Consider the following 14017-nt stretch of genomic DNA (forward strand, 5'->3'; position numbering starts at 1 on the left):
AAAATAAAAATAAATGGAGTTTTAACCTGCCAAAAAGTGATATACATCTGATTACTAACTTACATAGTTACATCTTATACTAGCCCAGGGGTTCCCAAACTGTGGGCCATGACCCAGGAGTAGGCCACAATACTATTTTCATTGGGCCTTAGAGCTATTTTTACGAAAATAGCTGTTAGCATTTTTAAAACCATGATAGTAACGAGGCCATTTTTGACTATTTGTGAACTATAGGCTACGTAAAGTCAAAATCTCACATGTTGGTTTCGCTACGCAGTTAGCACGGCAGTTTACTTTAAATTAAGTTTCTTGTCATCGAGATATTTAATTCCAATCTAAAAATGAGCCGGTACTAAAAAAGCATTATTTGGATGTTGTTAGAATTGATGTATTTATTGGGAAATTGTCCGATCATGTAGAGTTGTAGACGTAAATTGGGATTACAAAAAGGTAACGGCACATGGTGGGCCACAAACTGTTTTATGAAAAAAAATTAGTTTGGGAACCACTGTACTGTACTAGCCGATCTGGTTATTGCATAATTTTAACCATTAAACCAAGTTAATTCGGACAGTTATGATAATTTCGTAAAAATGATGTAAAAATACGATCAATTTCGATTTGGAAATGGTTAATATGTAGCGCACTTAAACAATTTAGAAGGCGTCCTGTTTCTACATAAAAGGTCTGTTTAATAGGAGATCAAATTGAAAATGCCTACAAACAACGGAAATTACTTTGGTTGGGAGTTTTACTTACAACGCGCTGACAGAGAACAATCCTAATAACTATTGTTTAAAACAGCCGTTTAATGAAATGAAAACACAAATACTTATACCTTCGGTCACAATTTACAATGCACACGAAGCATATCTTTAACAACTTAATTATGAAATATACGTTATTACCTTGATACTTGCAGTTTTTACAGGGCATTTTGATAAGCATAAAGTCGTCATGTTTGCGTTAATATATGATTTAAATCAAACATTAATAATAATTATTGGTTCGTCAGTTTAGCATTAAAACATACTCTAAATCAGGTTGGTCCACACCAAAAAGACATCATTATATGTGACATGCAGAGCATTTAAATATTTCAAAAACTCTTTTGTTTCGCGCCCTATTGAAAATTTTAATTAAGGCTAAACAAATAATATATCAAAATTTCTTGATAAACTCTTCAAATCGATTGGCGTTTGTATAGAATTCGTATTGGTTGCGGTCAGGGGCTTATCTATAGATGAAAAGCGTCATGCCCCACCCACTAAAAAAAATGCAAAAAAAATCGCGCTTGTCTGTTTAATGTGTTTTAGCACGTTTCGAGAAATTCGAGTCAAATATGCGATGCGCAAAATCGCATTTTACCAAAAACGAAACAAATATATAATTTATTTTTGACTGAATTCTAAAATGTTTTTGACTCCTAGTTCACAAAAAATCAAATTTTGGATCCATTCCTGCTTGCTGTGTCGCTCCTGCTTTAACGGTGAATAATTAGCAAGGAAGATTGTTGTACCAGAAGATTTTCAGCCGTGACGCTATTGTTATTAAAAAAGAAAGAAAGGAATCGTCTTTTCATGAGCGGATTGGGTGAATCACGATTTACACGACTAAAATGACGTCAAATACAAAAACGTTCGTTGAAGATCGGCAAGCTTAATATTAGAAAGAATAAGTCAAATTCAAGTCAAGTCATTGGCATAAACATAAAACGTACATCTAGTAAAAATTATAAACTCGTCCGTGTATAAGCAACACTTCAACCAAAAACTAACAAAACGCAAGATATAGCAAGCAAATTGTTAGTAGTTCAAAAATTAAGATAAATAACAGAATTTGTAAAAAAAAAACTACAACAACCTTCAAAGTCCAAGTCAAGTAATTTCCGAAAACCTTAAGTCAAGCAAGACAATGTTGCTCAAAACTCTTTAATTAAATTAATTTGAAAACAGTGACTTTAGTGCACTTAAATCAAGTCATTTAAGTCAAGCCACTTAAGTCAAACATTAAGTCATTGACTTAAGTGAATTATTGTGTATAATTTTACGCGCAAACATAAAACAAATTTACCGTGTTTATGAGGAAACAAAATATCGAAGACTATAGTTTCCTTATATGGATTTTTAAAATAATTGAAAGCACACATACGGATTTTCCTTTTAGCTTCCTGTTCCAGCTTAAACTTCAAGGTTCGAAATAAGTATAAAGCAGAGCCCGAAAGTTTACTAAGAACCAGAGATCTACCGATATCACTTTTTTGGACCGATACCGATACACGATTTTTTACAATTTTGTCAAACGATACCCGATACCGATACCGACTTGTTTTTATATACCTTTGAAATGTTCAAAACTTGAATTAATTAAAAATAAAATTCAACTAACGTTTCATTATATATATCTTTATTAATCCTTAACTATTATATTTTGCATATTAACTTGGTGTGATGCTTAAACCCATTTTTTTTATTACAAAATGGCTAAGTTGTTTTTTGTATAGTAAAAATGATATCATATTTTCGTACTTATAAGTATCAGCCTACATATACCGATATATCGGTAGAAGCCAAATATTGGCCGATATTATCGGTAAACCTGTATATCGGTCTATCTCTACTAAGAACCATCACCGCGAAAAGTTTGCCTATCCCTTTGGTAAACAAGACGATCGTTAAGTAGCTGTCGTGATTAGATCACTCGAAATGGTGGACTGGACGTAAACACGTAAGGCATATTTCCAACCGTGGTTGAACCCTGGATCATGTATACGCCGCACAACGAAAAGCATGCCAACATCTGATTAGTATCCTATTATTTTGTATTAAGTGACCCTAAACAAAAACACAAATAACATATCAACGTAATGTTTACAAGTGGTGTTCAACGTTCCATAAAGGTAAATGCAACGACAAACTTTGGTGAGGTATTGTAGGCCGAATGTGAAACATATTTCTTTCTGAGAAGCCCTTACAGATGGACTTTACCATAACGTTTAAACATGCTTTTTTATAATTATAATCCAAACCGGAGATTTTGAAACGAGATGTTTAAAGCTTTAAAAATTGTTATAACTTCACACAAAAATTGTTTAGGGTAGGCTTCGTGCACTTCAGGATGCATTTTTTTCATTATAACGAATTATATCGAAGGTACATATATATCAAGGTGACTGGTAAACCGTATTGCAAAACAGTCCAATATAGTTTACTGTATCCTTGTTTCGATTTACAAAGCATCAAGGGTTAACACGTCAAAAAAGTTCCTCCTTTAAATATTAATTTATTTACAGTGACAAACGCCAATAGATTTACAAATCCCACAGAATTAACAACAGCCATACTGTGAAAAATTAGAACAGGCTAAAGACTTCTTGCCTAATTTTACCTTGAAAAAGGTATTGTAGTGTCGCTTAAGGCTGCATAGACTCTGTTTTGTTGCGTTTTGCTCAACGCTTTTGTTTCGTTTGCTTTAAGAAATAACGGTAATCGTACAGTTCTACTAGAGTTGTAAAATACAACGGTATGGTGGGTCAGAAGGACGACAGACTATTTGTTCTCTCTTTCGAAAACACATTTAGGGTCCTTAATGTATTAACCGCATGTGTATGTAGTATTAAAATTTAACCGCATGTGTACAGTATAAAAAAACCCTGCATAAACCGTTATTATGATTTCCATGATGCCCTATGTATCAAAAAGTTTTAACTATTCCGATATTCAGGAGATAATTTCGGGTAATCTGAATTACTACCCTTCGGCAAAACGAGACAATGCAAAATAGGGTGTACTTATTTGCCCGTCAATGATAGCCATACATTGAAATGGATAGCTTGCTAATAGTCTAAAAATATCTAAACTAAACTTACTGTCACCTTATATATACGTTGGTGATAACCACATTTACAATAACACATTAGCTATCTAACAATGTTTGAACCAAATGGACTTTGTACATTTATGACCGTTAATGATAACTAAAGGGCGATCGAAAGCACGTCAATTTTCTGATGACAAACCTCGCGCGTTCTCAAACGACCGCATTATAACTGTAGATCCACAAAACAAAAGCGTTTTAACAATTTAAAAATACATAAACTCAATTGGCTTTGCACAGGGGCGGATCAAGGATTTTTGTTTGGAGAGTGGCATAATATATTGCAGATATAAAGTGACAATTTAGCTAGCATTAAAAATCGTGTTTTTGTCGAATAAACCACTGTGGAATTTACCATAATTTATGAGAATCAGCAGTTGGTTTCAGTTTGGTCACATAAAAGATTCGCCATATTTTCGACACAGCTTAACGGCTACACACCAAAATACGTAAAACGTTTATTTAACGAATCAATGGTAGTATTTCAAAGACGTTACAGATTTGCACAAAAGGTAAGTAGATTAGTTGTCAGAAACAACAATTCGTAGAGAGTTTCAGTACATTTAGGGCTTGGTTGTGGACACATAAAAAATATAAAAATATGAAAAGGTAAAGCTGATATTTGTTGCAGTATGGTTTTTGAAGTTTGCAAAAAATACCATTTTTCCCCTGGCTGTGTGGAGTGTGTTCTGACATGACCATTCGGAATATGGAGGAATGCATCACTGAACAAAAGTGTACGTAATGTGCACTAATATACAGTGGTATAATAACTGATCTATGTGTAAGCGTATAGTATGAAGTTACATGTATGTGACGTGGGAACGCGTTAATTAGTTTAACCCCGGTCAGTGATAACAATATTTACGTGTTTAACATTTTAACAAACTGAAAAAACACCTGCACATTCGTTACAAAAAACGACAAAAGGTTGGAACTTAAACGGCTGCTTTAATACCAACCGCCAGTAAGAATTATTTCTGCCTGATCAATGCATGCCTGCTTTTCCACTATTTGAATAAAAAAATCAGATGCCTTTTGTCTTATTTCTTTGCGAAAAGTTTGTTGAGCGACTGAGGTTTCGTATAATATGTTGAATTTCTTGGTTAGTTAGGAAACTTATTAGCGGCGCTTTAGTTGCTTTTTTGTGGCAAAACATTATCTTTGCTCGCTTTGTTTTTAAGAAGACTTACGTTTCGTTCTGGCCATTTTCCATTTTTGTTAAGCAAATTAGAAACTTTGCATTTTAGGCCGCTATGTCTAAAACACATACGACCATAGTAAACATAATTTTGCAAAAAGCTCTTCGCAGCATTGAACGAAATTAATGAATGTATTTACAGTTTATTCGCAGTTAAACGCTACAGCCATGGTCAGCTTTAATTAATTTGTGATTTATTTAATTTATGTTCCCCTTTTTGCAAATTTGTAAAATATGAATACGTATACAAAAGTTAAAGCTCACCTGTAAACGTTTTGCCTAAACCATTATCTTTTCCGATAATATCAAAATCTTTAATTTTTAAAACACATACACCAAATTACTTTTCAAAATAACACATACACGAAAATAGGTAGGCCTATATATATATATATATCCTTCGATGACCAACCAATATGTTTTATCCACGCGACTATATTTACCAGATAAATATTTTTTAATAGGTATTTATATATCAGGTATTATTGTAGCTTATGCAATGAAGATCTTGATTCAAATTGTTTTGGTGTCTTGTGTGCTCCAGTCGGTAATCGGCGAAGAAGATTGTGCACTCCACTGGGGCGAGTGCAGCACCTGGGATGGTCAGCGAGTAACAAATAAATGCATCAATGAAAGCGAGCGATGTGATGGAGTTCCCGATTGCTCTATTTTACGCGAGGACGAGGAAAACTGTGAGACATGCAAGGAATTCTCGTCGATGTGCGAAGATGGGAACAAGTGCGTTCACCAAGACAATATTTGTGACGGATTTTTCCAATGTATTGACAACAGCGACGAGTGGAACTGCTTAACAGCCTGCCCTGTCAATCAGCATTTGTGTAACGACGGGAGCAAGTGCGTTGCGAAAAGATTGGTTTGTAATGGATACAATGAGTGCCACGACAATAGCGACGAGTGGAATTGTCTGACAATCTGTCCCGATGATAAGTTTCTTTGTCACGATGGGAGTGTTTGCACCGAAGGAATGCATGTTTGCAACGGATGGAGCCAGTGCCACGACAATAGCGACGAATCGAACTGTGCTGTTTGCGGGAGCACGGCGGTTATGTGTGGTTGCTTGTCGAACCAAACCACATGTCAACCAACTGGGCGGTGTATCGACAAACAACTTCTCTTAGATGGCCGGGTGGATTGCGAAGACGGAGACGACGAACCTTGTACGCATTGGCAAGTAGATGTGAAACATTCGTGGCGCTGTTTGAATGAAAGTTTAAAAAACATCCTTTTGTCCTAAAAGATTGACTCAAACTGCAGCGAAGTAATTGGACAGTGTAAAGATGGCTTAGATGAACGTTGTTATACGGGAGAGTGGTTTTGTAGCCAGGCGAATTTAGAAGAATTCTACCAACTCGATGACGGATCCTATGGTCTTACATACGATCGATGTTTGACTCCTAAACCGGATTTTGGGTTTAAATGTTTAGAGAAAAAGGAAGTGTCTCGACTTACAAAAACCTGCATCTTACCACAAATTAACCTTTACGATGATATTGCCCATTGTGGGGACGGTTCAGATTTATGCTTCGATGAAGGGAAATTTAAGTGCTTTGTTTGCTTAGACAAACGATTAGTCATCTCTGAACGACAGGTCTGTGACGGGATTGTTGATTGCTACGATCTCTCCGACGAATGTTTATGTGGCGATCAAACTCTTTGTCAAGTAATCCTAGGCGACGCTAAAGACACTTGTCCTCACAATTATATACATTGTCACTCTAACAGCGATTGCGTGGCTATCGAGGAAGCGTTGTGCAATGAAGAGGCCTTCTGTGTTGGAGAATCCAATATTCCATGTAGTAGCTCACAAAAAGAAAATTCACCAACTGAGCAGTGTCCTTCTTATGGAAGGGTTTCTTTAAAAGTAACGTTTGCTCATAAATGCGATGGAAGGCCAGAATGTAAGTATCTTACTGATGAATGTGACGGCTGTGAAGACCGTCCTCCATTTTGCGACGATCCTTGTTCACTAACAAAGGCTTCCTTACAATGGAACTGCAGAGGTTTGCTCGACCCCTTAACTGGTAAATCAGTATGCAATGAAACGACGAGTAACCTCTGCCCGAAACGTCACAACTGTCCCAACAATGAAAAATACACCAGCATTGACGTGGAAATGGTTTGTGATGGAACTGTAGACTGCGACGACCAGTCAGATGAGTTGGAGTCCATTTGCAAGACGAGGTTTTTTTGCGACAACAAGCAGCCGATATCAGTCGACATCTCATTGATTGAAGATGGACTAAAACAGTGCTCGGACGGAAGCGACGAATGTCCGACTGTAAGCAAGTACAGAACAGTATTTTCAAATGTTAGGGAAATGATTGCCAACCCTATTTTTAGAGCAACATTTTGGATTATGGGAGTTTTAGCAGGGTTCGGAAACTTTACCGTTTTTTTATCAACACTAAAGGAAATGTTAGCTAATAAGGAAGCGTCTGTAATCAAATCAATGAACAATTTGTTTATAATAAATCTATCCTTTGCAGATTTCCTAATGGGTTTGTATTTGCTTGGTATAGCCGCTAAAAGTGCCCAACTTTCTGGCATATATTGTACAAACGACACCGTCTGGCGAACCAGTGTTAGTTGCAATATTTTCGGATTTTTAGTGATCCTTGCTTCTACAGCTAGTGCTTTAACAATGGCAATAATGACTGGCTACCGGCTCTACACTGTATGTAATCCGTTTGTGTCGAGAGAAGTAAATCTTAAAAGGGTTTATTTTTATTGTATGAGTGTTTGGGTCGTCAGTGTGTTACTGGGCGCTATACCCTTGTTTGATTACCAATCTGGTTATTTTGTTTCTCACGTTTGGTTTTCAAACCTGTTTTTTCAAACCGATAGAGTTCCCCGAAACGACGCTTTGCAACTCGCAAAACGAATATCAAAGGAAAATATTTCCGATTTTTCTTGGTACGAAGCTAAACAATTAATAAGAGCAACTTTTCCTCAGTTCCCTATCAAAGGGGAATTTGGGTATTACGGTGAAACCAGTGTTTGTATGCCACGGTTGTTTGCGTCAGTAAATGAAGCGTCATGGCAATATTCCATATTTCTCATTTCTCTTAACTGTTTGTTGTTTATCTTTATGTTCGTATCATATCTTGTAATTTACCAAAAAAGCAACAAAATGTCCAAAGCTAAAAAGAAGCAAGTTAATACCAAAATGCAAAGACGTATTTCTCGTTTGCTGATAACTGACTTCTGTTGTTGGATTCCATTGTGTCTTTGTGGTTTCTTGGCTACAGCGGGTGTTTCACTTTCCAAAGAGGTTTACATTGTAGCTGCTGGAATATTGCTTCCTATCAACAGTGCTATGAACCCATTTCTTTATTCCAATATGTTCGACATGTTGTACATGTCGTGCATAACGTTTGTTAGGACTAGGCTTTCTAATAAGACAACAGTAACTAAAACAATCGAGATCCGATCTGCCTAACTTAACTAGTGTTTCTTATTTTTGTAACACTTGTAAATAAACAAACAAGGTTTTTTGCTTAGTGCAATGTTTTTATGGGCTTTGTTCGTACATTTAAACCAAATTTTGAGGTTGTGAAAACTTCAGACATCTTATGAACAACGCCTTGTTGAATTAAAACGACGCTTGCTGTTGATAAGACCCTCCTATATAAGGGTTACTAAAACAATGCATCAAAGGGTCAATTCACTAAATTATATTGTACACATGTATTTTCACGCTTTTTTGTCATGCCTTGTCGTTGAAACACCATGATTAGGCACGTTTTTGCATTTTTTACTAATTATATTTTTTTGATGTAAATGCTGTAAATTGGTTCACATAAAATACACATATATTACAATATTGTCTGTGAGTTTGTAGAAATTCGAAGTATGAAGGAACTTTTTAAAATACTTTTGAAAACGAAAAAACACAGGCGAGATCACGCGAACTCAAGTTTAACCAACCAATAAATAGTTGTTTGTTTGTCCTTGGCCTGTCAAACTCATTTTTTTTAAAACTGCTAAGCTAGCGGCTTTGTCCCAGAATAAAACCCATAAAGTTGTTTACACAAAGTTTTGATGATGCCTGCGAAAATTACATTCAGCAGATGGATGTTTTTAGGTGCTTCGTATAACCCGATAAGTAGAGCAGTATACCGTAAGATAGCCTTCGCCAAGTTGTATTAAGTCTTCAATTAGGTATATATAATCAATGAAGGACTTTGTCTAACTGGAGATTAAAACATAAAAATGCTTACTTGTGGATTTTTGTGAATGACCCCAGCAGAAGCTTACAGTCATACAAGTCTGTATAGTTGGTTAACTTATTGTTATTTAATAATGAGACTCGGTGCGTAATAATAGGATTGCAAGTCCAAAATATACATGTTGTGCTTATCCGAATAGGCCCGGATATCGTTCTATAGGAAATACTGTAGCGAATTAATGGTCGTCGTTGTTTATTGTAATGCATTATTATAAACTCTTGTTGGTTGTTTGGTTCCGTAAAATACTAAGTGTTCCGTGCCTCCGTGGCTTAAAAAAGTTTGAAAAACCCTGTTATTTTGCGTAGGCTATAATATTTAACTACCTCGTGCATATCAATCATCAAAAGTTTTGAAAGTTGAAATGTTATAAAATTAAAAAAATAAGCTTTTTTTTGCTGGTTGCGGCCCATGTAACATTCCGGCAGGGGTACTTCATTTTTTTAACCCACAACCCAAAATTGTTTTTTTGTCGCGTGGGCCAGAAACGGCATGAAATTTTTATAGTTGACAACATAAAACAAGAAGTCGTAAGAAATCTGCTGTTTTCGATTCAACAAATGTCAAACTGAAATGGAGTCCAAATACATCAAAGGAGAAGGCACAAAAGCGTTTTACAATTAAAAATTTTATTCTGAACAAGTTATTCCATTTTTTAAATAACACCCTCAGGTTTTAACTCGGCCTTAATTTCCCCGTAAGTCTAGTTCACGTACCCCAAAGGGTTCCACGGACTCCACTTTAAGAACCCCTGCCACAGCAGCTAAACAATGATTACCTAACACTTTGAGCGGAGTAGGATTACCCAGATTAATTAGCAGGAATTGCAATTTTGATACAGTTGTAGTCCAACGGCTTACCTATGTATTAACTAATGCTCCCAGGCATTATATTGATAATCAAGATTAGCTCATGCTGCTACCCTTCTTGTGAATGTTTCTTTATTCCGAAAATGTTATTTTCCTGTCGTCTGACTCTCGTGCTATTACAGACGCGGCAATAAAATGAATTTTGTGGTCTCGTCATATTGCATGGTTCGAAAGTGCAGACTTTTGTGCGTCAATGTTAGCACCATCCTTTTGGTGTTCTTTTCGGCGAGTCTTGAACGACCTTTCGGTCTCCTTGATACGACAAACACTAAATTACAATCTATACAGGGGATTGAATGCACAAAGCCTCGTTGGTTAAAGAAACCGATTGGATCTTTAGGGTGACTCAAAAGTTTGCGGAGATTACTGGCAGGTTTTACACTAACCGCTATACTGAAGTCTCCCAACATATGCCGTAATACATTAGTTATAGTTTTGGTATAGGCAGCGTAACAACCTATATGATTTTAACCTTAATAGCTATCCTATATGATCACTTAGAAAACCTGAAATTATATAACTCGGAAACGCATTAAATTTTATCGTTTATAAACAAAAAAATAACGTGAAAAAAACGTGATTTAAAATTAGGCGTTTAAACTCTCGATAAAAGTTTCTGGTTATAAAAGAATTTGCAATGAAACAGAACTGTCAATATTAATTGTAATGAGAAAAATACAGGAATTTTTAACTCTTAAGCACCTTTTTTAAATATATTTATGGAATTTTCAAAAACCAATGAAGAATCCCTGGTCCAGACTTTAAATATTGTCGTTATTTCACCACACTGTTTTATTATTGTGTTAAATCGTGAATATAGGTGTCAAACAGAATTGAACTTGGATTGATGTGCGTTTACAGCTGTTGACGTTTAATTTTAGAACGAGCCATCAATGCTGCGATGACACTTAGAGACATTGTAGCGTGCATGTCGTTGTTTTCGACTCTCCCTGTGCAGATTGTAATTTAGTATATGTAGTATCGAGGAGATTTCAAGATACAAAACTTGCGTTGATTGATATGCAGGAGTTATTTAAATATTAGCCTACACAATGACAGGGGTTTTCATCCTTTTTTAGGCCACGGAACACTTTATGAATCAAGTATTTTACGGAAAGTAAACAACGACGATCATTTATTTGCGACATATTTTCCATAGAACGAGCGGGCATGTTGGAATAAACACAAATATGTATTCGGGCTGGATTGCAATCCTATTGTTACGCAACAAGAAATTAGGCAAATCACAATAGAAAGCGCAAAATGGTGATAGTGGATAATAATTATTTTCATAAAACAAAAAAGTCTATTGTGTTAACCGGTGACTTTTTATCGGAGTTCCATGGGATATTTATAAAATTTTCGAATTTTTCGCGAAACACCTGGCCATCTAACACGAAACACTGGTTAAAATCACTCGCCTATACAGCAACAAAAACTTGTATTACGGCAAGCTTCTTTGCTAATGTCATTCATAAAAATTAGAGAAAATCCTTTCCAAGTATTAATCGCGTATTTACTTCCAGTTTCTGCAAACTAACAGACAATATTGTAATATAGGTGTATTTTATGTGAACCAAATTACAGCATTTACATCAAAAAAATATAATCAGTAAAAAATGCAAAAACGTGCCTAATCATGGTGTTTCAACGACAAGGCATGCCAAAAAGCGAGAAAATACATGTGTACAATATAATTTAGTGATTTGACCCTTTGAAGCATTGTTGTAATAAGCCTTAGGAGGGTCTTATCAACAGCAAGCTTCGTTCTAACTCAACAAGGTGTTGTTCATAAGATGTCTGAAGTTTTCACAACCTCGCGATTCGGTTTAAATGTACAAACAAAGCTCATAAAAACATTTCACGAAGCAAAAAACCTTGTTTGTTTATTTACAAGGGTTATAAAAATATTAAACCCTAGTTAAGGTTAGGCAGATCGGATCTCGCTCGTTTCAGCTCCTGTTGTCTTATCAGAAAGCCTAGTCCTAACAAACGTTTTGTACGACATGTACAACATGTCAAACATATTTGAATAAAGAAATGGGTTCATAGCACTGTTGATAGGAAGCAATATTCCAGCAGCTACGATGTAAACCTCTTTGGAAAGTGAAACACCCGCTGTAGCCAAGAAACCACAAAGACACAATGGAATCCAACAACAGAAGTCAGTTATCAGCAAACGAGAAATACGTCTTTGCATTTTGGTATTAACTTGCTTCTTTTTAGCTTTGGACATTTTGTTGCTTTTGTGGTAAATAATAACATACGATACAAGCATAAAGATAAACAACAAACAGTTAAGAGAAATGAGAAATATGGAATATTGCCATGACGCTTCATTTACTGACGCAAACAACCGTGGCATACAAACACTGGTTTCACCGTAATACCCAAATTCTCCTTTGATAGGGAACTGAGGAAAAGTTGCTTCTATCAATTGTTTAGCATCGTACCAAGAAAAATCGGAAATATTTTCCTTTGATATTCGTTTTGCGAGTTGCAAAGCGTCGTTTCGGGGAACTCTATCGGTTTGAAAAAACAGGTTTGAAAACCAAACGTGAGAAACAAAATAACCAGATTGGTAATCAAACAAGGGTATAGCGCCCAGTAACACACTGACGACCCAAATACTCATACAATAAAAATAAACTCTTTTAAGATTTACTTCTCTCGACACAAACGGATTGCACACAGTGTAAAGCCGGTAGCCAGTCATTATTGCCATTGTTAAAGCACTAGCTGTAGAAGCAAGGATCACTAAAAATCCGAAAATATTGCAACTAACACTGGATCGCCAGACGGTGTCGTTTGTGCAATATATGCCAGAAAGTTGGGCACTTTTAGCGGCTATGCCAAGCAAATACAAACCCATTAGGAAATCTGCAAAGGATAGATTTATTATAAACAAATTGTTCATTGATTTGATTACAGACGCTTCCTTATTAGCTAACATTTCCTTCAGTGTTGATAAAAAAACGGTTAAATTTCCGAACCCTGCTGAAACTCCCATTATCCAAAAAACTGCTCGAAAAATAGGGTTAGCAATCATTTCCCTAACATTTGAAAATACTGTACTGTACTTGCTTACAGTCGGACATTCGTCGCTTCCGTCCGAGCACTGCTTTAGTCCATCTTCAACCAATGAGATGTCGACTGATAACGGCTGCTTGTTGTCGCAAAAAAACCTCGTCTTGCAAATGGACTCCAACTCATCTGACTGGTCGTCGCAGTCTACTGTTCCATCACAAACCATTTCCACGTCAATGCTGGTGTATTTTTCATTGTTAGGACAGTTGTGACGTTTCGGGCAGAGGTTTCTCGTCGTTTCATTGCATACTGATTTACCAGTTGAGGGGTCAAGCAATCCTCTGCAGTTCAACTTTAAAAAAGCTTTTGTTAGTGAACAAAGATCGTCGCAAAATGGAGGACGGTCTTCACAGCCGTCACATTCATCAGTAAGAGAGTCACATTCTGGCCTTCCATCGCATTTATGAGCAAACGTTCCTAAAGAAGAAGCCCTTCCATAAGAGGGACACTGCTCAGTTGGTGAATTTTCTTTTTGTGAACTACTGCATGGAATGTTGGATTCTCCAGCGCAGAATGCCTCTTCATTGCACAACGCTTCCTCGATAGCCACGCAATCGCTGTCAGAGTGACAATGTATGTGATTGTGGGGACAAGTGTATTTAGCGTCGCCTAGGATTACTTGACAAAGAGTTTGATCGCCACATAAACATTCGTCCGAGAGATCGTAGCAATCAACAATCCCGTCACAGACCTGTCGTTCAGAGATCACTAATCTTTTGTCTAAGCATACAAAGCAC

Source organism: Ascidiella aspersa, chromosome 5, assembly GCF_963924565.1.
Source record: "Ascidiella aspersa chromosome 5, kaAscAspe10.2, whole genome shotgun sequence".
Lineage (NCBI taxonomy): Eukaryota > Metazoa > Chordata > Ascidiacea > Phlebobranchia > Ascidiidae > Ascidiella > Ascidiella aspersa.